This window comes from Plectropomus leopardus, chromosome 17, assembly GCF_026936395.1.
Source record: "Plectropomus leopardus strain MGB_pleo_1.0 chromosome 17, ASM2693639v1, whole genome shotgun sequence".
NCBI classification, from domain to species: Eukaryota; Metazoa; Chordata; class Actinopteri; order Perciformes; family Serranidae; genus Plectropomus; species Plectropomus leopardus.
This window is the reverse complement of record NC_142192.1, coordinates 3,812,360-3,838,354: the sequence shown is the minus strand read 5'-3', so window position 1 is coordinate 3,838,354 and position 25,995 is coordinate 3,812,360. Positions and strand designations below refer to the sequence as shown.

The 25,995-nt window shown below is 40.6% G+C and overlaps 1 protein-coding gene across 6 annotated transcripts in view; it reads left to right on the top strand.

Annotated features, from left to right (window-relative positions):
- The window catches only part of sox4a (SRY-box transcription factor 4a), a 143,930-nt gene that overhangs the window by 21,293 nt on the left and 96,642 nt on the right, over window positions 1-25,995 (top strand). For all 6 annotated transcript variants that reach the window (XM_088090722.1, XM_088090725.1, XM_088090724.1 and 3 more), the window contains exon 3: window positions 23,150-23,215. The gene's annotated coding sequence lies outside the window, so the exon portion shown is untranslated. The remainder of the gene's footprint in view (window positions 1-23,149; window positions 23,216-25,995) is intronic.

Here is a 25,995-nt window from a genome sequence, read left to right as displayed (position 1 = left end):
GTGGCATCCTGGAACGTAAACAGCAGATGCAAAAGGATACTTAGTGTGATATGCAGACATAAAAGTCCACTGCAAAGTGGCAACATGTGATGACTTGGGATGATGTACTGGCTGGCCTGCAGGCAACACAAGGCCCTAAGTCTTTGAAAAACAACACATACAAATAGTGGATGCTGTCTGGATGTTGTTGACATGCTTTTAACACCAACGTCTGCTATGGGACTACAGACACAGCAAGCAGAGCAATATGATCTGTTATTGCCTCAAACCACAGGTGAAAAAGACATTCCTTTGCTTGAAATCTGACTGCAAATCAGATTATCATATTCCGTCAGCAAGAGTGGGTTGTGTACCGAAACTCTATTTGTATTTCTTGTCATTGTTCCCAGTGTCTCGGTCTCACACTCTTTTCCTTGAAAACATCTTGTAATGATTTAGAGCAGGTCGAGGTCTCTTGGGGACACAGGAAGGGCCCGCTGTGAATCTAAATCAGGAGGTTGAGGTAAAGCACTGCAGTGTGGCAGAATATCAACAGGACATGGCGCACGGGCGCTATATCACTTTCTCTCTCTGGATCACTCATTGTTGTCTCTCTTTCTATCAGTCTTCCTGTCTTTCTCTCCCTGCACATTGTTACCTTGACATTCCTGTATCCTTTGGTGAGCCAGAGATTTCTATCTCACACCATCATCTGATCCTGAGCCTCATGTGAAGCACCTCCTGCAGCCTTCGTCCTACCTCTCACTCTGTTTTGTTCGGCTATAGACGGCACTCTCTTTGACATACTAATCTGATAAATGCTAATCAGATTTCCTCTAATGCTATTAAATGGCTCTTAAGAGAATATCTATCATTGCTGTTTGTGTTTGAGGTAGGTTTAGACTGTTATATTGGTTTGTGGATTTGTCAAGCTGAGACGTCCACCTTTGATGCGATTAGGGTTGGAGTTCAATAGCATTTTATCAAATCTGAATCCAGTGTCAAATTTGATCAAAATCCTTTTGAACCTCTTACCAAATCCATTTAGTTACAGTTACAACAGCTAAAACTCAGTGATTGGGTTGAGATTTGTAATCACCTTTTGTAAACCGAGAAGCTGGGAACTGAAGTTTTGAATGCAAGCCTAATTGATATTCACACTCAATCCTCAACACGAGATAAACCGTCATCTATGTTATATGGAATGCTGATCACATGTGCACAAAATCTACCACACTGAAATATTTGGTGCAGCCTATTCACATTTTCACGCCTTATTTCCTGTTAGGTGCTTGCTCATTGGGTTTCAGATTCAGAACAATAAGTTTGATGAATTATTGATTTGATCATGCATCAAGCTGTAACAGAGATTCTGATGACCAAACCTGATGAGAATGTTTCAGAGCAAATTCACCACCACTCTGAATGGATCCAGACTTCATGTGGAAGTCCAGTGTTGACTTCCTGTCTAAATGTGATGGGGTTTTTTTTTACCTACCCATCCATGCATTTGTTGCCATGTGCTTTTGTTGATGTCCTGGCGTTGGTTGCCATGTGCTTCTGTTACCTAAACATAACCATGTGCTTTTATAGTGTAATCCCAGCATGTGCTTTTGTTACCTAAACATAACCATGTGCTTTTATAGTGTAATCCCTCCGTGTGCTTTTGTTGACATCCGGGCGTCAGTTAAAGCACACCTGTCAGCAGCAGATGCAGAAGATTAGCGTGATATGCAGAGGTGGAAGTCCATTGACAAAGTGGCAATATGTGACAATTTGGGACGTGATGTATACTCAGTTGCCTTAAAGGACTGATGTAAGGGCTACTCACAAACATGCACAACAAGTATAACAAGACAACAAGCACTGGACAGGTTGCCAACAGGCAACAGCGTTAGGCAACACAACAACAAAACAAGCAGAATGACAGGCGCAGCAAACCCGGAGCAGCAAGGGAACAAGAATATGCATGGGACAGCAGTAAGCAGCAGACAGACAAAGGTCAGAGAATATTAGTGGGGCGGCAAACAGCTGCATGTATCAGTAAGAATGTCCACAGTAGAGTCCTTGAAAGCTTACCTGGGGATGAAATTGTTTTTTGCAGGTCATTACTGTCTTTGGCTGCAGCAGATGAGCAATGACAGACTTAGTACAGTATTTGTTTTGGGAACTTTCAACAGAATATGGTGAGCACATTGCATATTGACTCTGAAGGTGTATGAACTTTGCTTTCAGCTAAGGGGAATTTTGGAGACTGTATGGTACAACATATTAGACAGTAAATGATACATTTAAATTTTGGCCTAATGGGCAAGTTGGTGATGCTATAGACTTTCATTAGCTACTGGTGATGTTTATGCTGATGAAAACAGGGGCCAGTGCTGGCCTGAAAATGACTGACATTTAATATTTTAATTTTTAGTGTAAGATAGAAATATTGATATCTGCACAAATTATAGTCTGTTGGCAAAACAGTGTGTAGTATTGCATTCCCAAAAGGTGTGCGTGCAAAAAAAAAGTCATTATGAAAGAATGTGTTCAGAATTACTCTTTACTCTTACTAAACACGCACAAAGTTCAAAAAGCACAAAAATAAAAACAACATGGTAGATGACAGATTTTTGATTGGAATAATAAATGATGAGTTGAAAATAGACTAATGACAAGAAGGTATATATCGTCTTTTGTTATTATATCTAATTTTTTATTTCATTTGCACTGACTCTGTATGTGTTATCCACACTGTTTTGGCACAAAGGGACAAAATAAGTGAGGACTGCACAAATGTAAAAACTTTTACGTCTCACTTAACACCTTGAAACCTTGATTGACATTAGTTTGCTTTTTTGGTTTCTTTTAAAATTGGGGGAGGGGGGGGGGGGGAGCAAAAGATGCCTCTGTAATTTTGCAAGATATTAAGAAAACAATGACAAGAAAATGACCTGAAAATAAGTCTAGGAGAGAGAGAAAATTATTAGAGATTTATCATTTTGAAAAATAGGGGGAAATATCCTAGAATGTAATAAATATGTATATGTGAGTGCATATTAGCATTTTTTAGTTAATTTCCTTATTTATTTCATTTTATTTTTGTTATATTTTATTTTATTTTTATCTTTTTGCTAATTTTGATTAATTTCATGTTAAGTTGCTAAGTTTTTCCCATGTTTTCTAAAGAAATCAGGCCAATTTGCTCCAGTTTTAAAGGGTTAACAGTATCAACTTTTTAACTATATCTGTATGTGTGTACATGTCTGTGTGTGTGTGTGTGTGTGTGTGTGTGTGTGTGTGTGTGTGTGTGTGTGTGTGTGTGTGTGTGTGTGTGTGTGTGTGTGTCTCAGTCTCACTCAATTGTTGTGGACCAGTTGTAGTCAAAACAGGAGGAAATGGTCAGCCACTATCTCCGGGCCTTTTCACTGCTGCTCTAAACAAACTGAGAGAGGAAGTCCCCTCCACTGATCAAAATAAGACACAATGTGTGTATTTGTGTGTGTGTGTGTGTGTGTGTGTGTGTGTGGTAACTCGAACTCTTGTCCCTTTCCCTTATAAGTCTGCCTAGATTTGTTTGTCCACGTGTGTGCGTCAGTTTTCTGTGTGTATGTGTGTGTGTAATGCAAAGGGACAGCTCAATCTGCTCCCTCTAATCGCAGGGATACTGCAGCCCGAGGAAAAGACACATCCTATTTCCTGTGACATGGCTGTAACTTCCTGTCGCCCAGTTTTCATGAACGCTGTCCTAGTCACCCTCTTGATTATCCTCTGTGTGTGTGTGTGTGTGTGTGTGTGTGTGTGCGTATGTGTGTGTGTGTGTGTGTGTGAGAGAGAGAGAGAGAGAGAGGGAGAGAGAGAGAGAGATAGACAGAGTTCAGAGACTTGCTGGTTGCTGTGCTGCCTCTGCAGTGATGGGTTGATTACCCAGACAGGACTGAAATGGTATCAGCCTCCACTCAGTGAGGGGATTCAGAGCTGTGTGTGTGTGTGTGTGTGTGTGTGTGTGTGTGGGTGTGTGGGTGTGTGGGTGTGTGCGTGCATGTGTTTGTTTTATTGTAACGAAGACCAAATGTTGTGACAGTAACAGAAAGATGTGGCTAGAGGGCATTTGTTCACACCGCAGTCTGAGCTGATTTAGGGTAAAGACTTGGATTTAGAGATAAGATTAAATGAGGGACTCAATAATTTTGGCATGAATAACTCAACAATACATGCGTTTGTACATAATGGTGTTTTTGTAATTAAGAATCAATGCCAGTATGGCAGGAAGAGTGGCAGCTTGTACTGGATGCAAACCCACCAGCAAACAGAGACTGTTTCAGCATCCTTCCTGCAACACAAAGTGAGCAGACATTATGAGAAATGATTGAAGTTGCATTTATCTTTTTAAGTATCCTTCAGCCATATGGGGGCAGCAAGCTTAACTCCCCAACACATTAAAAGTCACACAAAGGTTTGACTTTCTTCAGTGATGTTGTTAGGTACGCGCCCTGCAACCTTGATGTGTTAAAATCTAAAAGAAAACAGGATGCATCCAGGGGGATACACCCTATTATTTTCAAAAATAATGCTACATTGTGACAAACAAATTTGCGTCGAAACCATAGAAACAGTGGGGTTGCGCGACTTTACTTTTATGAAAGTATTTCTAATGTCACAGAAACCACTGTGAGTGACACTTGTGTTGTAGATTCTTCCGAGATATATCGCAGGCAACTGGACTTGCTTGAGTTTCTTGAAGATGTTTCACCTCTCATTCAGGAGGCTTCTTTAGTTCTATCTGAGTGGTTGGGAGTCTCAGGCTTTAGACCCAGTGTGGGTGGGAACCCTTACGTAGTTGTTGAGGTCACTTGTGAGCTTTGAGTTTCAGAGTCATTTGGATCACACGTGAGTCTTTGACCCATCTGGCCATCATGTTGGTCATTAGATGGATTCAGGTGTAAAGGTGTATAAAGCCTGGTATACACAGTGTGATTTTAGGCTGTCCCAGACAAAAGATAACCATTGTGACAGAAACGTGGGGATATCTTTGGTCGTGGCTCTAAAACGGTGGTCCTACATCACACAATGAGAGAGGTTCAAGGATGGCTGTTGTCACAGCTGTGCAATCAAAGACAGTCTGGGATAAAATTCTGACAGTGTCAGAAATTTGGAATAAGAATCTCACTGTGACTGCTGTTATGACCTACACCTGCTGACCATGTAGCATGAAATGACGCACTGATCAGCCCGACACTGCTAAGGAATGCTATATGCTTGTAGATGCTAATAAGTACTTTGAGCTCTCGTTGCAAAATTGTCCTGCCAAGTTGGCCTCTTTTCCCCAGCCAAGACCATGTCCACATTCTCCTTCTCCTCTTCAGACTTTTTCAACATACATAAATACCACTACAGCAAGGACTCCATTCATGTTTATTTTCATTTTCTCTCACCACTACAGTGGTGTAGATGGATGACGCGCGCTGACATTTGTGTTCATGTGTATTGACGTCGATGGACTTAGGTTGTAGCCTGCGATTTAGTAGGCGTTGTCATCGTACAGTCTGCATACATCAAACTGGATGTTGCACCCAAGCTGCATTAAACTTAAAAGATTGCAAAAATCTCAGAGTCTATCAGAGGCTTAAAGGTATCTGGAGAGAGATCTCAGGACAGCATATATGTGGGTGATAAGTGGTACCCATAGAACACATTTTCATTCAGATATCATGAGGTGAAAGTTCAGGGTACCAACTTGAGAATGGCCATACCAGTTGTTCCCTCGCCAAAATTTAGCATAACATTGGAGCATCATTTAGCCCCCTGCCCTAGAATTATTTTCACCATGGGGGGCAAGAGATGGGGGCTAGCAATAGTATCAGTAGCCATGTTTCCATTGTGGGAACTCAGGCTAAAACCTAGGAAGTGGGAACATTTAAAGGAACAACATCGTAGTTGGTTCTCTCAGCCTTTGTGTCTCCACTGCAGTGTAGGTCCCCGATAGGACCCACTGGATTGGACTTGACATAATCATCCTACAACAGTTTTGATCATGACATAATCATTCTTCTGTCTTCTTTTTCTTCTTCTTCTTCTTCTTCTTCTTCTTCTGCTTCTGCTCTTGCTGGGTTTTATGCTGCATTCATGTCGGAAGGTCAGATTTTCTGAATTGGAAAGTTGTTCTTCCAGCTTTGTTGCGTTCATGCCTTGATATCGTAAAGTGGGAACAACATGGTGACCCATGATTTTAAAGATTTTTTTTTTCATGATAACATCTGCCTGTAGGAGAGGGGATGCTATCTTTAAATATTGAAATATAATTTGATATTTAATATGTGAATTAATAAAAAAGTTTCCTACTGTTGACCAAACATTGAGTTTTGCCTGCCATGTTTATGCATTTAAAACATCACGTCCGCAGCTTGTGGAAAAAAATTATCTCTGAGTTGCTGAGTTGTTTTTGAGAGGCTGCTCGTGTGAATTTTTTCTAGTGGGAGGGTCATCATTCCACTTATACTGACATCACGTGAACTCGGCAATAAAACAAAAAAGGTGCTTGTTTTGTTGACATCGTCTTCTATCCTGAGCTTTACCCAGTCAGCACTGAGTCAACCCCAAGCCCCACCCAGCAGTTTTTTGGGGCTGCACAGAAGTACCTACCCTGAGGCAGGGACTTGATTCACCCCAGTAGAAGTTCTCAAATTGTTCTACAGGGGTGGTTCCTACGGTAGAGACACGCATCAATGTGCAAGACCCTGTAAAACCACTGTTGTATTGCTGGTGTCATCCCTCACATTCTGTGGTTTTATTTTATCACATTAATCACAGAAACGGAAAAAACATTTATAACTCATCTTTCCACACAGTAACAGCCACACTGAGATGGGACCTGCCAACACCTGCCTCTGAATCATCAAGCCTCACGTTTGTGTAAATTAAAAGCCATATTATTTTTTTGTTACCATGCATTGACTTGTTGCTAGGTGAACCATACTTTGTGTCACACAGATATAGAGTAAGAATCCACTAATGGCAGTCCATGGCATTGAAATTCAGTGCCTTGGAAAATAATCAACCTCTTTGTTGAGGTGTGTGAGACTCCTCCAGCAAAGCAAAAACTGGGACCAAAATTAAAAAAAAAAATACAGCCCAGGTGGAAATTGATGTGGTTAGAAAATATATGATTTGAAGGAAATTGCAATCTAAAGTTGTGCGTGTGCATAATTCCTTCATGTATTTTTCTTTTGTCCAAGGCGGAGGCTCTCTGGGGTTTAAAATACTTGGGGAGCAGCATTCTGAGTTTATCTCCCTCCCTCTGTGTACAACCAACCCCATCTTCCCTCACCCCCCTCCCTCTTTAAGCACATCCCCACCTTGTTATCACCCCGCAAAGCCAAAAAGCTGCGTTGCCATGGCGACAGCCTCCCCGTTGGAGACAGAAATGTGTGACTTGGAGGTGCCACAGCCATTTTAATGGCTGGTAGAGACGCCGTCGTTCACAACTCCTGTACCCTCCTCTGAGTCCTGCCATCATTATCACAGTTTGCCCTTTACTACCCTACGTATACAATGTATGTTCCCATTCATTAAACCGCCGGGCTGAGCTCTACGTCAACACACTTAATAAGCATTAGGCATTAATGAATACTATCAAAGCACTCTTCACTGGCTGTTTTTTGCCCAAAGACAGCAGGCTTTTGAATCCTGATTTACATCCATAATTCTGTCTAGAAGTGTCACAGTGACGGTTTATACATTCAATTAGATGAAGCATCACATGTAAGTAGTAATTGGATACATCAAAGCAGAAAATAATGTAAATAAGACCAGCGAAGGGTGGAAATGCATGTAGCTGTCCTTTAGGCAACCAGACAGTGGCAACCATGCAGAAAGCACCACTTGAACATGGCAAACAACCCAAACAATATGTCATGTCTGGAGTAAAATAGAATGATTTTTCAAAGTTTAAGGGGGCATTTTAAATATTAAGAATGCTCATTAAAATAATGTATAACTACTGATAGTTATAACTAATAATGTTCTACTCTCAGTAGAACTGCTTGTCAGATCAAATGAAAAGAACTGAGTGAAGTGTTTTGAACTTTGGCCTTCATATAATGGCCTTGGTTTGAGTTCTTCCTGGCTAAGGTTAAGAGTCATTTATACTCTGTTGACATACGAAAAAAGGTGCGTTCGTTGTAAACATCACTGCCCTCATACTTCCATGCATCCTTTATAATAGCATAGTTATAGCCAATAGATGGCACTAAAGGGTTCAAAAGTTTCACACAACAACAAACAAGGTGACGGTGGAGATAAAAATGTACCTTTGAATGGAGACAGGGTTGTAGAGGGCGGGTGTCTGTTGCCATCACATGCATCCCAACACACATGGACAGAGAATTCTTTTCACAATAATACCATTTCATTCCATTTTGTGGTTACTTTAAGTATTTCACTGCTGGAAAGATGGCCTTTTAATAAAACTAGGCTGTCTATGCAGTAGAAAGATGCAAATACTTTTGAAATTGGTGCTACATGACCAGAGAAAACAGAGAAAAAGGACACTTTTGCTCAAGACCCCTTCTGGTGGATGACATATTGCGTACATACAGAACAATGGCGGCCAGCCAGCAAGAATTGATCTTGTATTACAGTTAAACGGTAAGCTAAAATGTGTTTCTGAAAACATTTGAGGTGAGAATCAGTAGCGTAATCTTGGTTTATATTTGATTAGTGCTACTTAGTTTAATTGTTTGATCCCCATTTTTTATTTGACTTGTTTTGACTGTGCAGGAAACAGCATGGCGCCCACTTCCTGTTCACAAACTCACCATTACAACTAGAAACAGCACTAAAATATGCTTCTACAAACATTTTAGCCGAGAAACAGTGCAGTAACATAAATTCGACGTGTATTTTTTCAGTGAGCCTAGTTTGATCCAAGAAAGAGAAAGAGGGGGGGCTCTGTCTCTGTAATAGGAAAATATGAAAGTAAGTTCTTTTGTCTGAACAACAACAGAGAGAGACCATTTAATTGTATCTGAGACTTTGGCAATATTGTTTTACAAATATTCATGCCAATAAAGCAAATTGATTTAAATTTAATTGAGACCAATTACACTGCTCAAAACTGAAACACAACACTGATTGACAATCAATTTCACATGCTGGTGTGCAAATGGAATAGACAACAGGTGGAAATTATAGGCAATTAGCAAGACACCCCCAATAAAGGAGTGGTTCTGCAGGTGGTGACCACAGACCACTTCTCAGTTCCTATGCTTTCTGGCTGATGTTTTGGTCACTTTTGAATGCTGGCGGTGCTTTCACTCTAGTGGTAGCATGAGACGGACTCTACAACCCACACAAGTGGCTCAGGTAGTGCAGCTCATCCAGGATGGCACATCAATGTGAGCTGTGGCAAGAAGGTTTGCTGTGCCTGTCAGGGTAGTGTCCAGAGCATGGAGGTGCTACCAGGAGACAGGCCAGTACATCAGGAGACGTGGAGGAGGCCGTAGGAGGGCAACAACCCAGCAGCAGGACCGCTACCTCTTCCTTTGTGCAAGGAGGAACAGGAGGAGCTATGCCAGAGCCCTGCAAAATGACCTCCAGCAGGCCACAAATGTGCATGTGTCTGCTCAAACGGTCAGAAACAGACTCCATGAGGGTGGAATGAGGGCCCAACGTCCACAGGTGGGGGTTGTGCTTACAGCCCAGCACCGTGCAGGACATTTGGCATTTGCCAGAAAACACCAAGATTGGCAAATTCGCCACTGGCGCCCTGTGCTCTTCACAGATGAAAGCAGGTTCACACTGAGCACATGTGACAGACGTGACAGAGTCTGGAGACGTCGTGGAGAACGTTCTGCTGCTTGCAACATCCTCCAGCATGACCGGTTTGGCAGTGGGTCAGTAATGGTGTGGAGTGCCATTTCTTTGGGGGGCCGCACAGCCCTCCATGTGCTCGCCAGAGGTAGCCTGACTGCCATTAGGTACCAAGATGAGATCCTCAGACCCCTTGTGAGACCATATGCTGCTGCGGTTGGCCCTGGGTTCCTCCTAATGCAAGACAATGCTAGAGTTCATGTGGCTGGAGTGTGTCAGCAGTTCCTGCAAGACGAAGGCATTGATGCTATGGACTGGCCCGCCCGTTCCCCAGACCTGAATCCAATTGAGCACATCTGGGACATCATGTCTCGCTCCATCCACCAACGCCACGTTGCACCACAGACTGTCCAGGAGTTGGCGGATGCTTTAGTCCAGGTCTGGGAGGAGATCCCTCAGGAGACCATCCGCCACCTCATCAGGAGCATGCCCAGGCGTTGTAGGGTGGTCATACAGGCACGTGGAGGCCACACACACTGATGAGCCTCATTTTGACTTGTTTTAAGGACATTACATCAAAGTTGGATCAGCCTGTAGTGTGTTTTTCCACTTTAATTTTGAGTGTGACTCCAAATCCAGACCTCCATGGGTTAACAAATTTGATTTCCATTGATAATTTTTGTGTGATTTTGTTGTCAGCACATTCAACTATGTAAAGAAAAAAGTATTTAATAAGAATACTTCATTCATTCAGATCTAGGATGTGTTATTTTAGTGTTCCCTTTATTTTTTTGAGCAGTGTATATGTTTTGCATCAATTTGCGATATGCAAGTGGTAAGTCAGTATATCTCAAGTCTCAAGACAAGTCTCAAGTGAAGACAGGCAAGTCCCCATTCTAGTCCCAGGTCCTTACATCCTGGAGTTCTTTGCAAGTAATAACGCGCTCTTCATCGAGTGCTGACAAGACTGAACTGGAATGAACCCAAATGCACGACACCAGATATCAAAAGTCAAAAAAACACTTTATGAAATAAGGCAGCAAAAAGTCTCTTACAAAAACAAATGCAAAACACAAAATCACTCCGAAGAGGAAAAGTAACAACAAAAATACTCAGAGATAAGGAAACAAAGTATCAACATAAATTCACTCAAATGAGGTCGCAGGAAAACCAGAGATCAACAAAGTATCAACAAAAATTCACTCTTACGAGGTAACGGAAGACTTGAGTCCAACAAAGTATCCAAATAAAAATAGGTTTCAAACCTGAACAATACAAAAGCTTGAGCAACAACAAGACATGAATACGGCGCTGGTTCACTGGCTGACGAGACAAGACGAACTGGCACAGGACAAAGGGAGACGCAGACTATATATACACAAGGTAAGGGGAAACAGGTGGAGACAATCAGGGCGGGGCCGACAATCACAACGGTGGGAAAACCATGGATGTATTATAAGGAAGTCTGGATACAGCCGTGGGGGCGGGGCTTCATTCATTCCTTTGAGAGCTGCTCAGTGGCGCATGAAGCAAAGAAAACTCTTTTTCCGGGTTTAGAAAAGTGTAAAATACCTGGATCTACTGGCCCATAGAGCATGCGTGGAAATGATTAACAACAGCCGAACGCGGCCGAGTGTACCCGAGCATTGACTCACTGGCTCGCTCACACAGATGACCCGAGTGCTCGAAGCGAACAGCGCTCTGTCACGAGCATTCCTCTCGTAGTAACTTAGCTTAGCAGCTAATCGGTGGTATAACGACAGCACTGTCGGTTTTAATATTTACGTGATAATCAGATAATGGTATATTTATCTCTCTGTCGCTCTATACACACACACACATATACATACAACTCATCAGGGGATCATATGGTAATCACGACCGGAGAAATCAAATTAACAGAATCAGAAAGTGTTGTGCCCATGAAAAGGTAATAAAAGGTGGTGCTTGTAATATTGCCCCGTGTTTTATTGCATAGCTCAACTTTAAAAAATACTACGTTCAGTACCTTTCAGTAACTGTCACTAGTGCTCCGTGCTGCTCACTGATAACCGGTAGTTTGAATACTGACTGTAGACTGTATATACAGTCTCTGATACAGACACGGTAAGACGTCCATATTACAGGCTTTACAGCCAACAGCGTATGGATGTGTTGTAAAATGGTAAAAATGATGAATTGTGATTAAAAACTGATGAATTACTGCAAAAAACATCCATTACTACGGCCGGTACGAAGCCTGTGCTGTGTCAGAAACTCTTAGAGTTACATGCGCGTTCACGCGGTAGAGTCCCGTGGGTCCGATGCGTGTTCATTTTATGTCTGGAGAAATGTCCGAATTCCAAATCTTGATTCGGGAAATAGCTCATTTTACATCTTTAGGACTTAATGTTTTTAATAATGGCTATAAAAAAATGCGTTTTGAAAAGTCAACATGTCTCAAAAAAAATGATCCAGTGATTTAAGGAGGTCTCTTTCCCAATGTTAACAAATGGGGAAAAGTCTTTCTGGGCCAGTGTGCATCACGTGACGCTGTAGTTCCACTTTCGGCCACTATGTAAATTTTGCTTCAGAGGGTGGCGCACTTCCTGGGGGCTTGGGGAAAACACACAAAGGGAGGAAGTAAGGTGACCTGAAACGAGAGGAGAGTTAGGATTTCAAAATAAAACAGGAAATCACAAGACAACATGGACACAAGACAAAAAACAACTCAACACAATTTCCTTGACATGGCAAGTGCTCATTTTAATAGCAACCTGCTATTTAATTTGCCAAAAAAAAAAATCATGAATGCTTTTTAACATTTGTATTTACTTGTTAAACTATGTTGATTAAAACAAGTGTGACTGAATCTAATCATAAAAAGTAGTGCTGACATTACACTTTCATAGCATACAGCACTATTAACCCAGTGACTAAATGAAAAAATGCAAATACAGTTACTGTGGGGAACACAATTATGGCAACAACAACAAATATTTGCACAGAGGATTTTTGTAATTCCAATTTCCATGATTCTGCTTTAGTTAACTGAAAGTTAGTATCATTATTAGTAAATTAGTATTTAGTATTAGTATCCCCGGTAAAAGAGATTTGTTAGCAAGCAGATCTAAATCTAGAAAATTTTATATTTTTTTAAATCAAAAGCCATGATCTTGTTTTAAATGAATGCATTTTTTTAACAATTCTGTGATAAATCTACAAAAATAACAAGCCCATCTTGATAACTGGTGATAACTTGGTTAGTGTATGTCAGTTTACCACCGCTCATCTACACATACTACCCACATTGCTTTTACACAAAGCTGGTTGAAAATCAGTGTCCCTTTAGGTCTCTCACTTGTGTCCTGCGGTAGTATCTCTCTTGGACTGCGCTTAACTGCCCCAACAATCTCCGGCGGTATTGCTAGATTTTGTCTGTATCAGTAAGTTTTCAGAAAATGTGCACAAATATGGACAAAATGAACACAGAGTATGCACAGAAAGCTCCGTCTGTCTCCATATCAAAAGTTTAGCATAAATGAGCCCTTAGCTGTCCTCCCCATGTTTCTCCTTTTTCTTCGCCCAGTCCAATGACATGCCAGTGAGGTGAAGTGGAAACTCCATAATGCCTGTAGCTGTGAGTATAGATGTGTTCTGTCACCTATGTGTTAGCTGTGTGATGAAGTGGCACCTTGTCCAGGGTGCTGGGATAATCAAACTCCCTCTGACCCTGAAGGATGTATAGAAAATGGTATCATAGCTGAGAGTTTTGATTCCAACTTCAGGAAGAGAAAAACAAAAGAAAAAAAAACAGACAGCTTACTGACCACACCATTAACTAAAGATCTGAAGTGCTGCGCTAAAATGGCCTCAACAACAATCTCTTTGTATCAGCAATTTCATAATCATAAAAGAGAAACACGGGGATTGACCACTTTAAAAATAAATGATGATGTTATGATTAGCATTTGTGTTATCATTCTGCAACACTGGAGCAACTGCACTTGAGGCAAGGTTTGTGCTCTGGTTTATTATCATTTATTCAAAATAAAAGTGCTTCAAAACGGTCACCGTGGAATTACTAACAAGAGACAGTTAAACAGAAAATAGATGAGAGAAAAAGTCCTTTCAGTTAAAAGTTTAAAGGAAATTATGGCATTTTCAACCCGGCTCATTCAGTCAAACTTTGGGCCGTGCTAATGTTGCTCTCCTCACCTCTGTTGTAGAGATTTGGGAAATGCAGACTCTTCCATGCTTTCCCTGTTAATTTCAATTTTACCTTAACATTTTTAAACACTTGAATCTGAGTCCAAACCACAGAAATGACCCGACTGGACAACATGCATGTTTTTTTTTTTTTTTTTACCTCTGGAGCATGCTAACCAGTTACTTAACCATGCTAACTGTTAATCCAAAAGGTTTCCTGGTTACTTTCAGGCAGACTCAGAGACAAGCACATGACATTTCTATATGAAATAGAAGTTTGTTTGAGGGGAAGCTTGTATTGCCCCAATATCTGTTCAACTTCCCACACCATTCTCAAATATAAATTACCCATTGAAACTACCTACAAAGTTCTCACGAAGATTCAAAAATTCACCAACATTTTGTTATTTAGGATTAGTTCTTAGGTAAGAACGCAATCTGCGTGCATTGGATCATAATTACACGCATTTAAATTGCTGATATGTTTGTACAAAATATTTGGTTATAACTTTTAGTTCACTTCTTGCAGTAATGCCCTTTTATTGGAAATGTGTGTGGTTTTCTAGTCTAATTACAATAATAGACTAAATATAATTACATAGCTTCCATGAATTCACCCATTGGTTTGTAGACTTCCATTTTGATGCCTTGGCATCTTGGTTGTTACCAATTTGTTTTATTTGGAGCCAGAAATGACTATATTTGTGTGAGAGGCTTTGTTTTTGGCACTTCTGTGTTTGCTTCATACTTCAGCCCCAGAGGTTGTTGCTTGATTATAATTAATTGAGACGTGCTTTTAATTTTCGCGGACAGTGGGATTGATCATGGTGAAATGTGAATGTGATGTCGACTTTTCTTTGAACTTTTCTTAAGGGCAAATTGAAGAAAAAACTGAGAGATGTTGGTGAATTGTTTTGCCAGCTTACAGGTAACCAGCATTTTGCCCCACAAGAAGATCCCAAAGCACCTAGCCTTTGTAGCGAATTTGTCTCTCTGTTTTATCTTGAACATCTGAGAAGATATATGTAACATTGGGCCTTATGGCCATATTTTGTTGGTTCCCATTTTTGGGATTCACCAATGTTCTCTTTTTTGTGCTCCTCATTTAGGTAAGAGAAAAATTTACGAGTGGTTGAGAGCACTCTGACCAAGATAAGAGAGAGACATCTGGTTTTCACAGTCTTTAGGGGGAGTTACCTGTGGTAAGAGTTGACTTACAGTACAGAAGTTTAACAGAATGTTGCTGCATGAGGCCCGTTGAATTTTAGTTGAAAAGGTTTGGAAGCTTGCTAGTATATGTTGTTTTGCAAAATATTTTATGACTTATAGTCAGAATGGTCAAAAGTAATGACTTTAAGTCAGCTCAGCAAGGCTCATACTGATAGTCACTTCCTTTGAATGCTCAAACCTTACTGATTTTGCCCTGGCCATGCTTTTGTCAATAGGCGGGTGTGCATTACAGATTTGCACAAATCTTAAGTAATATTTTCTAAATGTCAGTAAACACAACTGCGAGATGACTATGTTTCCAATGAGTGATGTTCTGTGACTTCTCCTCTCACAATAACATTCCAGGAAGCATGGTGATGGATGGATGCAAACATTAGCAGGTTTATTTTCATTGCAGCCACCGCACTAGCCGTCATTATTTCCAATCCAAGGCCACGTTGTCGTGTTATAGAGCAATAATGGAAAGGCAGGCCGCTTATACGTGGGAGCACCCACTTATAAGGGATTTCTGGGAGGTTATAGTTCACAAATTCATGAGGAATTGTGGATTCAAAACTTCTTCAAAACTTTTAAAGAGAAATGCAATACAGTAACACCTCTTAGTAGCTCCTGCGGCAACATGTCTGAGTAAGCCAGTTCCTACTGACAAACATAGCTATAGCATCATGTGACCTAGAAAAGCCAAAAAAGTGTTTCTATTGCAGTTTTGAGAAATGTGGCTTTTTCAAATCGTCTGAAATACCACCTCATGCGAGCGTAGAAACTTTTTTGGGGGGATAAATGGGAGTTATTTCGAAATTGACATGTTTCAATTAGGTGTATTTTATTTTCAATTTTAATTTGCGCAATTTGAGGGGCAAAAGAAAGCTGCCTAGTAAGTGATTTACACTTTTGACATAAAAAGCTACAATCAACAACCTTTTAGACAGAAAACGAACAGTGCTCTCAGCCCCATGATTGAGACACTGAAGTGGTCCAGATCATATGCTCAGGACCACTTCCTGGGGCTGTTGAGGCACTTTGAAGCAGGACTGAGGCAGCATTTTTCTGCTTTTGTCTGCTTTTCTAAGTTGGGACTTACAGTCACCATCTGCACAGCCCAGCCAACACACCCTGTATATATGAATAGTCAATGTCAATTAACTAGTTTCTCAAGTGTTCTCACTCGCAATGTGATGCTTGGAAATCACACTACCTCTTCCAGGAAGTGTGTGTGTGTGTGTGTGTGTGTGTACATCTGTGTACAGCATGTATGTGGGGAGAGGGGCTCTTAATTAAAGCTGTTTAATATGCATATGGATATGCTTTTTTAGGGGTGAAAACAAATTTGTGGGAAACATATGGTGCCCCAGACATAACACACACCCACGTAATACACAGACACTTGCAGACACACACAAACACTTTCAATCTTCAAAGGGAGACGCATGCACACACACACATACACACACACATACACACTGGCACGCCCAGGCCCCTGCAGAAACTGGAGTGATGGATTCTGGCTGATTGTGTGTAAGTGTTGGAATATCATTAGTCCTTTTTCATTGCCATTTGGGAAGGTGTGTGTGCATGCGCGTCCGAGTGTGTGTTTGTGAGTGATTATTTCAGGCAGATGGAGGAAGCCGTGGCCCCTTCTGCAGGGTCAACGGGGAGAAGTTAACCAGCACAGATTGTTGCCTCCCCTCCTCTCCTTTCCCCCTTTTCTCTGCTCCCTTCATCCCTTCAAATCAGCCTCGACGCCCACCTTCACCCCGTCTCCACGCCCTCTGCTTCTTTATTTAGTGCTTTCTCTGTTATGTCTTGTTTAACAAAGACAGAAAACGAATACAAGGACGAGGAAGTTAGTGGTTGCCGGGTAGGTTGAAAAATGTAAAGAATAAAAATAAAAACAGCATTTGCAAATAGTCTGGCAGCATTCAAAGAAAATTCCTGCAGCTTTATTTTGCTTCCAACATTGAATGATGAAAATATGCAGTTTGAAGTTGGTAATTCACTGAGTCCTTGAGCATTTGTTTTGTACAGACCGCATTTACAACTGTTGCATACTCACAATACAACACCTGCAACAGGTGCACGCCACTTCCCACGCAAAAGTTAGAATGAATAAAAACAAATTTGACAGGAGAATGTGTGCACCTGTAAGGAAACTCTGACCGATGCGTTCAAACATTTTGCAGATGGTGCCAATGTTACTTAGAAATCCACTTTATCTTTGTCTTATTTAAATTAGAACCAGCATTGTTATTTATGCCCAGTAGCAATAACCATTCCTTAAGCACCTTTCCATTGTTATATAAACCAACTCGAATTTCAAATCAAATGCTGCTCAGTATGCCATCAACACTGTCTCACCATAACACTCCTCATCCCTGGAGTGCAGGGGAGAGGGTCGACCATACTGACACACACAGTCAGCAAGCAGCAACAATCCAGGGATGAAAAATGAAACTGATGTTTAAGTGCCAAAAACTGCAGTTCCTCTTATGGCCACTTGAGGCTAGCTCCAAGAGCAAGTCAATCCCCATAGACCTCCATGTTTACAGCCTGGCACAAAAAATGGTTTTGTTCACAATAGCTAATTTCAACATTTGGGAAAATTGTACGTGGGGATGAATTCATATATAACACATCCATTTAAATGAAGACTTAACCCTGCAAATTGCCTTATTTATTTATTTATTCAAAAATATGGGAAGATGGTAATAAGCAACTTAAGAAATTGTCCAAAAATTTGGAGCAAAAAAGAATAAAGTTAAAAGAAAATGATTTGAAATTAAGCAAAAAAAAGTAAGAAAAATCGAACAAGAAAATGAACTGAAAAAGTGCTAAAAATTAGATTTTCCTGTAACATGATTTTAAATAAAATAAGATAAAATAAAAAGAAAGAAAGAAATCACCTCTTGCTAATTTTGTTGCAGTTAATGGGAATTCTTTTTTTGTCAAATTCCTCATTTCCTTTCCCCTCATGATTCAGGTTTCAAAGGGTTAAAGTTATGCATATTTAAGCTTGCAGCTTAATATGTGGATGCTATCTGTTGACAAGTCACTACAGCAGTGACAACCCTGTTTAAGTAATGTGTTGTCGCAGATGCTATTTCAGTGAGTTTTTAGTTCATGGAAGATAAATTGTTACGTTTTGGTTGCCTAAAAAAGTCTTGTTCAGCATTTGAGTGTACTAAAAGACCCTCTAATTAGTCAAATGTTTATTTTTTTTTCTGGTAAACACGTTTTGTTTTAAAGGTTTTAATTTCTAAGCCTGTTTTTTGCTGATGATTTGCTTTATCATAGTTATAGTATAGTTTAACTATAGCTGTACATGCACTGTGCTAACCAAGCTAGCAGCTAACATGGGGGTTATTTTCTCCCTCTTATCTAAATATGGTCAATTTTGACTTTGAAAATTCAAGATGGCAGCCGAATTGCCAAACTGGAGACTTCAGAACAAGAGTCGACAAAACGGGTGATGTTATGTGTCCATTTTTTTATACTGTTTATGGTGGTCAGTTGTGGAGCGTACAGCGGCTGCTCAACTGCACGCATTAAATAGCATTAAAGAATTGCAGAACAGAGCATCAATAGTTTTCAACAGTAGAGAAGAACACTTTGCCTTTTCCAGTCACCTTACATACATTTTCAGCACCTGCACTTATGCAAAGTCCGAACATAAAGCTGGTGACAGCTCTCTCACAATCGTTACACTCTATTTCTTCATCATGAGACCTATTTACCATGCAGGTTTACTGTGAAAAAACTTAATGAGTATTCCCAAATTGTTGAATTTAAAACCTCTGGGAAACCTCCTGCAGTAGGCATTTGGGTTAATATAGAGTTAATATACAGTTTTACAGTTTGTCAGTTGTTCTATACTGTTATCGTTATCAGTCTCATATAATATGAAATATCCCTAAAATATGTCTTATTACTCAGAGATAGTAAAGACGTCCCTGAAGGAAAATGGATGGGGACACCTGTACACGGTCCAGCCATATACCAGATTTTAACCTAGTTTTGTCGTAGATATTTAACGAGACACTCAACTTTGATATAATATTTGCATTCTTACTATTTCAAGCCACGTTTCCAGAGGCTTTAATTCTATACTTTTGAATTGAATTCAACAAGTAAAACGTACTCCAAGTAAAGAAAAGAGATATGTTTTGATCCAAAAGCCACTAATGTCGAGGAAAAAAATATTCTGCTACTTGGTATGAAAACATTAGGCAGAGTCTGAATCCTCTATATTTAGTGACAACTCATCAAAAAAAATGGTTCATGGAAAGCGCCCTCCAAGTACAGATATGAGAAGAGAGTAAGAAGTCTTCAGGGCTGGGAAACATGTTGCTGCTGAAGATGTATTTGAACAGTTTCTTAAATGATATCATGAATATTTGTAGAGCTTACAGAGGAGTACAGTGGCCAAATGCCTAAGGCTCAATGGTTGGAATCCATACAATAATGGTCTTAAAGCATCCACAGGCCTTATCGCTCCAGCCCATATGTCTTAGCATGTGTGCGTGCGCATGTTTACACCACTCCACCTACATGTTCCAACCTGAGACGTCCAGAGACGGAGGGAGCCATGCAGAGGATTAGGAATCGGTATTCCCAAATCCCAAAACGCGGGCTTATTCCACCAATCATGCAGCAGGCAGAGCTAGCCTCCCGGTGAGCCATGCTGGGGAATCCTGGAACAATACTAGTCAAGGATCATGATGCCTAAAGGGAACGGGATCTTGCAGCTGAGTTTCTCAGATCCTCACCCCAAAAAAGATTGCCTCCAAACGTCCAGAGCAGGGGGGGAAAAAACTGGCGAGGTGTTTACAAAGGATTGCGTCGCTGAAACTAGTGTTTACAGTTGAGCCTTCGCGCTGTCACGTCGATTTAACTTCCGTGCCCACACACGCAGAAAATCATCCGTCCGCCTACAAAGGTGAATATATATACTCGAGCAAGGAGAAGCATGCCACAATTATCGTCGCCGCTGCCAACAAGAACTCCTTTTCCTTTCCTGCCCCCTCACCCACTTATTTCTCATTCCTGCTGTAGGAAAGGAGTGAAAACAGCCACAGGAGGTTTTCTCCCTCTGGACTGCTAGTGATCACAAAGTGTGTGGAGCTTTAGAAGAGTGATGGGCAGGGTGGATGAGCCACAGAGACTAATGTTCTTACAATAACAACATACTTACCCGGCTAGTCGATACTCGCCAATACCTGGTAAAGAGAAAAAACCTGCAAACTAGTGGGCCAGAGGTGATACAGTAATGAGGTCACAACCTCAGACATATTGTACATATTCAGCCTGGCAGTTGCTGTTTCAAATTGAAATTTCTTATTTTACTTCCAGTATATACATGACCCGGTGTGGACTGGTTTGCCCTGCAGCTTATCAGCAGCTCCCTGGGGTTAAGACCAAGTTTGACAGCATCTCTCCTTCTTTTTTTTTGTTGTTGTTTTTTTTTTTGGGCCGTGAGAAGGTCTAAGCCTAAGCCTGCATGGTGTTTTATGAGAATTATCGATCGGGAGGCGCACATTGATAAGCTCAGGCGAGGCAGCGTTGTGAATGAAGCAGGATATAGTGGTGACCCAGGGGGAATCACAACACACTCCAGCCTGATCTCTCGCAAAGCTGCTTGGAACCCGATGCTGTCCGCCCTGATGAATGCACTCTCTCCCTCTCTCTCCTCGTCTGACTCCTCTGCTCTCTCTCTCACTCTGTTTTCTGGGCCTGATGAATGCAGAGCGAATCAATAAATCTATTCCCCTGCTGGATACCTGATAAAATTTACAAGGACAAGCTTAATAAATTACTAATGGGGTGGCCAATTAGTTTGTGTGCTTGGCTGTATGTGTGTGTGTGTGTGTGTGTGTGTGTGTGTGTGTGTGTGTGTGTGTGTGTGTGTGTGTGTGTGTGTGTGTGTGTGTGTCAGCGCCTGTGTTTGAGTTTAAATTCCTGCCTGGCCATTTGTATGCATACGTGTGTGTGTGTGTGTGTGTGTGTGTGTGTGTGTGTGTGTGTGTGTGTGTGTGTGTGTGTGTGTGTGTGTGTGTGTCCATCCTTTGCTACCTTTCTCCATGTTCTCATGAAAACACAACAAGGTTGGCACCTGCTCTCGTGCACATGGTAACCTTTGTCATAGTACACATTGTACATTGGTTTATCAGTCTTTTCTGTTAATTTCATAAGTTTATTTAACATATGAATGCTGTGTTAAGTGATATGTATGATCACAGAGACCTCCCGAGGGTCACAGTGGGAATTTCTTGCCTGAAATTTGGTTCCTTTTTTTTGCATTAAGTTTTGCATTCCCTTGCAATATTTTTCGTGACCTCACAACCCGGTTTTCATTCCCTGTGATGCATAGAGACCCAAAAATGACCATTTGTATATCAGTTATTCAGCCTCTGTCATGATGAATTTGTGAAGAAAACATCTCACAAGCCTTCACGGTGAACGAAGAATGCAAAAACTGAGAAAATTCTTGATGAATAGAAATCATATGGTTCTGCTTTTTACCACAGCAAAACTATGAAGAATTTTATTTAATTGTGATTTTGTGTGTGTATAATGTTGAATATGGAATGTTACCGTCTGTCAAATGCTTTGCAAGAATAACAGGCTGGTTTTGGCAGCAGAACTACTTTAATACATTCATTTATGGGACGCCCAGTAGCTCACCTGGTAGAGCGGGCGCCCCATGTGCAAAGGCTATGTCCTAGCCACAGCGACCACAGGTTCAGTTCTAATCTTTGCTGCATGTCATCGCCCCTTGTATATAAAGCTGGGATAGTTGTTTATATTGTATATTGTAGTGGACTGTATTTAAAATTTAGGAAGTCATTTATATAGAATGGTAATGTATATATAACAATAGAATATGTTTTTATTTTGTTCATTGCACTTGGTTGTAAGGCTTGTTTGCTTTTATTTGTCTTCAGTTTTGTTTTTTTACATGTTTTATATAAAGATTAATTCATTCATTGTCTTTATCCTCTCTCACACTACAACTGTCCTGTCAGATAAAGGCAAAAAAATAAAAATAACTTTGCAAAAACCCCAACCCATTTATAAACTCTCACACAGAACTGATGCAGTATAATCCTAGTCTCATGTATTCAGTCATATGCTCAGTACTTTCCCAACACATGCATTTTTACTAAAATTGTACTCCTTTTAACTGAACTTAGAATAAAACCTATGCTCTTTTCAAATCCAGATTCCATTGACAAAAAAATGTAATTTTACCTCACTAAATATCGGAGCTTCTTTTCTACCTCTGCTTTGTATTATTGCTCAACTTTGGTGTTTAAAAAGGTTAATTCAAATTCACCAAAGACACACAAAAACACTAACTAATTGAAGCAGTGGTCGACCAGCAGCTCATATGTTCAGCCCTGTAAAATCACTGTTTTGTCAATGTGGTCTGACTTTGAAGGAAGTAGAGATAAGTTCCACTTTTAAAAAGTAAGGTTTAAGTGAAAATGCATGCTTTGGGATGCACTATGCCTATGACCGGCTGTGGCTCAGAGGTAGAGTGAGTCGTCCTCTAAATCGAAACATCAGCTGTTCAAATCCCGGTTCCTCAAGGCAACATCCTTGGGTAAGATACTGAACCCCAAATTGCTCCCAATGCTGCGTCATCACAGTGTGCATGCGTGCGAATGGTTACTGAGTAGCAGGTGGCACCATGTACGGTAGCCTTGGCCACCAGTGTGGGAATGTGGGTGTGTATGGGTGAATGTGACATGCATTGTGAAAGCACTTTGAGCGGTCAAAAAGACTGGAAGGCACTATGCAAGTGCATACCATTTACCATTTACCATATATGAGACCTAGATTATAATGCGATTAAAGTTGTGTGAGAGTTTGTAAACAGATGTTTTGACATAGTTTTGTTGTTGTTCGTCATGATCCCCCATGACTTAAATTTATCAGAAATTTTCTGTATTTTTAGATTCTTCATACACTGTGGAGGAATGCAAGAAAAACAAAGGTTTCTTGAGGAATTCAACAGAACATGGTGAGTACTCGATATACAAATGATCTTTTGCAGGGTAAAGTGTTCCTTTAATGGGAGCAATGCAAAGTAGACACAGAACAGTCGGCATATTCATATCCATTGCATCTTTGATTCTTGTGTGTCCTGTGAGCTAGACATCCCCTGGCTCTAGCTTCATATGTGAAAAAAAAAAAGACATGAAGCAGGAAGAAAATGAGATTCATCAGTCTCCAAATTGTTTTGCAGTTTTAGTGCAGAGATCTTTATGAAAATGACATGAAAAGACTGTTCTGGGTATGTTTTATTTGCATGATGTAGCCAGTAGTCTTTGTTTGTGGCACCTGAGCCCTGATACCTGCGTGCTGGTGATCACAGCTTCCGGGGAGCAATATATACCCTTTTGAGCACCTGCACAACAGATACAAATAGACACCCTTGTCCAGAAAATTGCAGGATATTTGGACTTTTTTGAGGGATAGAGGGAAAGAGTGAGAGACACCAGTTCTGTGTCTCCCAATGTCTTTCCTCTATTACCCAGCATAACATCAATGGATCTTTTGAGCATCACTATCTTCAAAAGGCAACCCAGCTTTCCTCCCTCATACAAGACTGTAATTATTCTACATTTGCATGATAAGTGTGTCTGCCTGTGTACGCATTTATGTATGTATGTATGAGTGCTTAAACGCACATTAGCCGCAGTCAGGCACGAGTTCTCGTCTTTTATCTTGCCGTAAAAGACGGGAAGAGGCCTTTTTTTTAATGTGCGAGTCTAGATCACTGTCTCTTTGCTCTTCATCTGAGTGTTCATCATTAGCCACTGTCAGCCAGAGAGCTTTGAAGTGGAGTCAGGGGCTCTCTCGCGATGTGGAATAGTTATGACACCCGGGTTCGGTGTTTTTTTGTGTGTTTGTTTGTGTGTGCGTCCGCTTGCATTTCTGCATTCAATCACGCGGGCCTTTACTTTTCCACACTTGTGTGTGAAATCTGGCAAGTGTGTTGCATTGAAAACAGGCTCTTCATCATTGAACATGTACAGTACATTATATTAGCAGTGATGCTGCATGCAATTACAAGAGAGGAGTTGTTTTTTTTCTTTTTAAAGATGTGTTTTTTTTCTGGAGACAGGAATATCCTAATAACTCCCCATGCTTCACTGACTCTGCTGATGGGAAGATGCAAAGATAGTAATGGGAGAAACACAAATGGGCTAAACGAGTGTGGTGAATGGGTGCATGATGCCTCTTCGCCTTGTGAAACATCCTGTACGTACAGTATCTGTACGGCGCCGAGCTTCACGCTCAGATAAACATATACAGAGTCAAGCAGACAGAGAAACGTTTTTAGATGTGTACGATCTCCCAAGGCCTCATTAGTTGCTGGATAAGTGTGAGCGCACTGAGGCATAACTGCATACATAGTGTATGGGCACACAGCGGCCCATACAGGCCACACTTGATTGGCCTGAAAGCTCATCTCAGTGGGCAGTCAGGTGCACCATGTAGCACTGCCTCGTTTAGCTTATTAATTATGCATTATGTTGATTCAGTCTGACTCTACATCGTGCACCGGAGCTTTTTTTGTGGCATCCGCTTCTTAAATATAGACACAATGTGGTCGACACACACTGTAAGCGTCCTCTGCTTAAGTGGAAACCAGAGACAGAATACAGATCTTCAGTGTGATCTTCAATAAAAAAGTCTGATGCGAGTGCCGTCTTGTTTTTGAGGTTTTTATTGCTGCCGCTTCCCGTTCAGCTCTCCTCCTTCTTTCCGAAAACAGGTGATTAATCTAAGTTAAGTTTTGGGAAGCAGAGTTTATCACTTGAAGAGATGATGCAGTTGTATTGATTTAAGAGTGTGTAATTTGAGCATATTATCAACATCTGAAGGCTGTTTTAATGTGATTTAACCGTTTGAAGCTTGAGAAAATGGGCTTGATTTCTTTCAAAAACATGGAAAGAGGGTGATGAGCACAAAAAATTGCAAGAAATCATAAAAAGTTACAAGAAAACAAAACAAAACTGCTTGCTGTAACATTATTTTAAATATATAATTAAGAGAATTTAAACATACCTTTCTGGACAGTGTTCCCTCTTTTTTTTTGATAATATCTAATCATCTAGATCAATTTCCTCTTACTAATTTTGCAGGACATTTACAGGACGTCTTAGTGTCTTGCTAAGTTGCTCATTATGTTTTTTCCTGTGTTTCTGAAAGTAATCAAACCAGTTTTCTTCAGGTTTCAGAGGTTAAAATACTTGTGAAAAGCATCTGAATGCAGCACATAAAAAACATTGATGCCAATTTTAAAGAGTTGATGATAAAGAAGACGTTTAGACATTTAGCTTCATGTAGTTTTAATAGTGATTTTTTTTTTTTTTTTCGATGTGCCATTGGTCAAGGGGGCTGTAAGGAAACTCTCTTCCTGGTAAACAAATGCAAAGCCAGATTCCAATATTATTAGCCAGGAGTGCTTTGGTCTAAGATAATCTGATACAAATATGAGTTTGGCTGATGGACTGGTTTACAAGACATCCTGACTCAGCTGGCCTACCTATTTAGTTTTCAATGTTGCCAATTTAGTGAATTTCTCTCTAGATTTGGGGACTTTTAAAAACCTTTTTATACTTTTCAAAAAAAGTGCCTATCGTCAAACCTAGTGACTTTTTTTTAGCAGACCTCCACTCTACTTCCCTTATGGAGATATATAAGCAAGATTAAATGAGAGGGTGTGCTGTAACTTCATTTGAGCACGGCAGAGATGCGGTCAGGACTGAGGTGCTTGCAAGCGTCACTGAA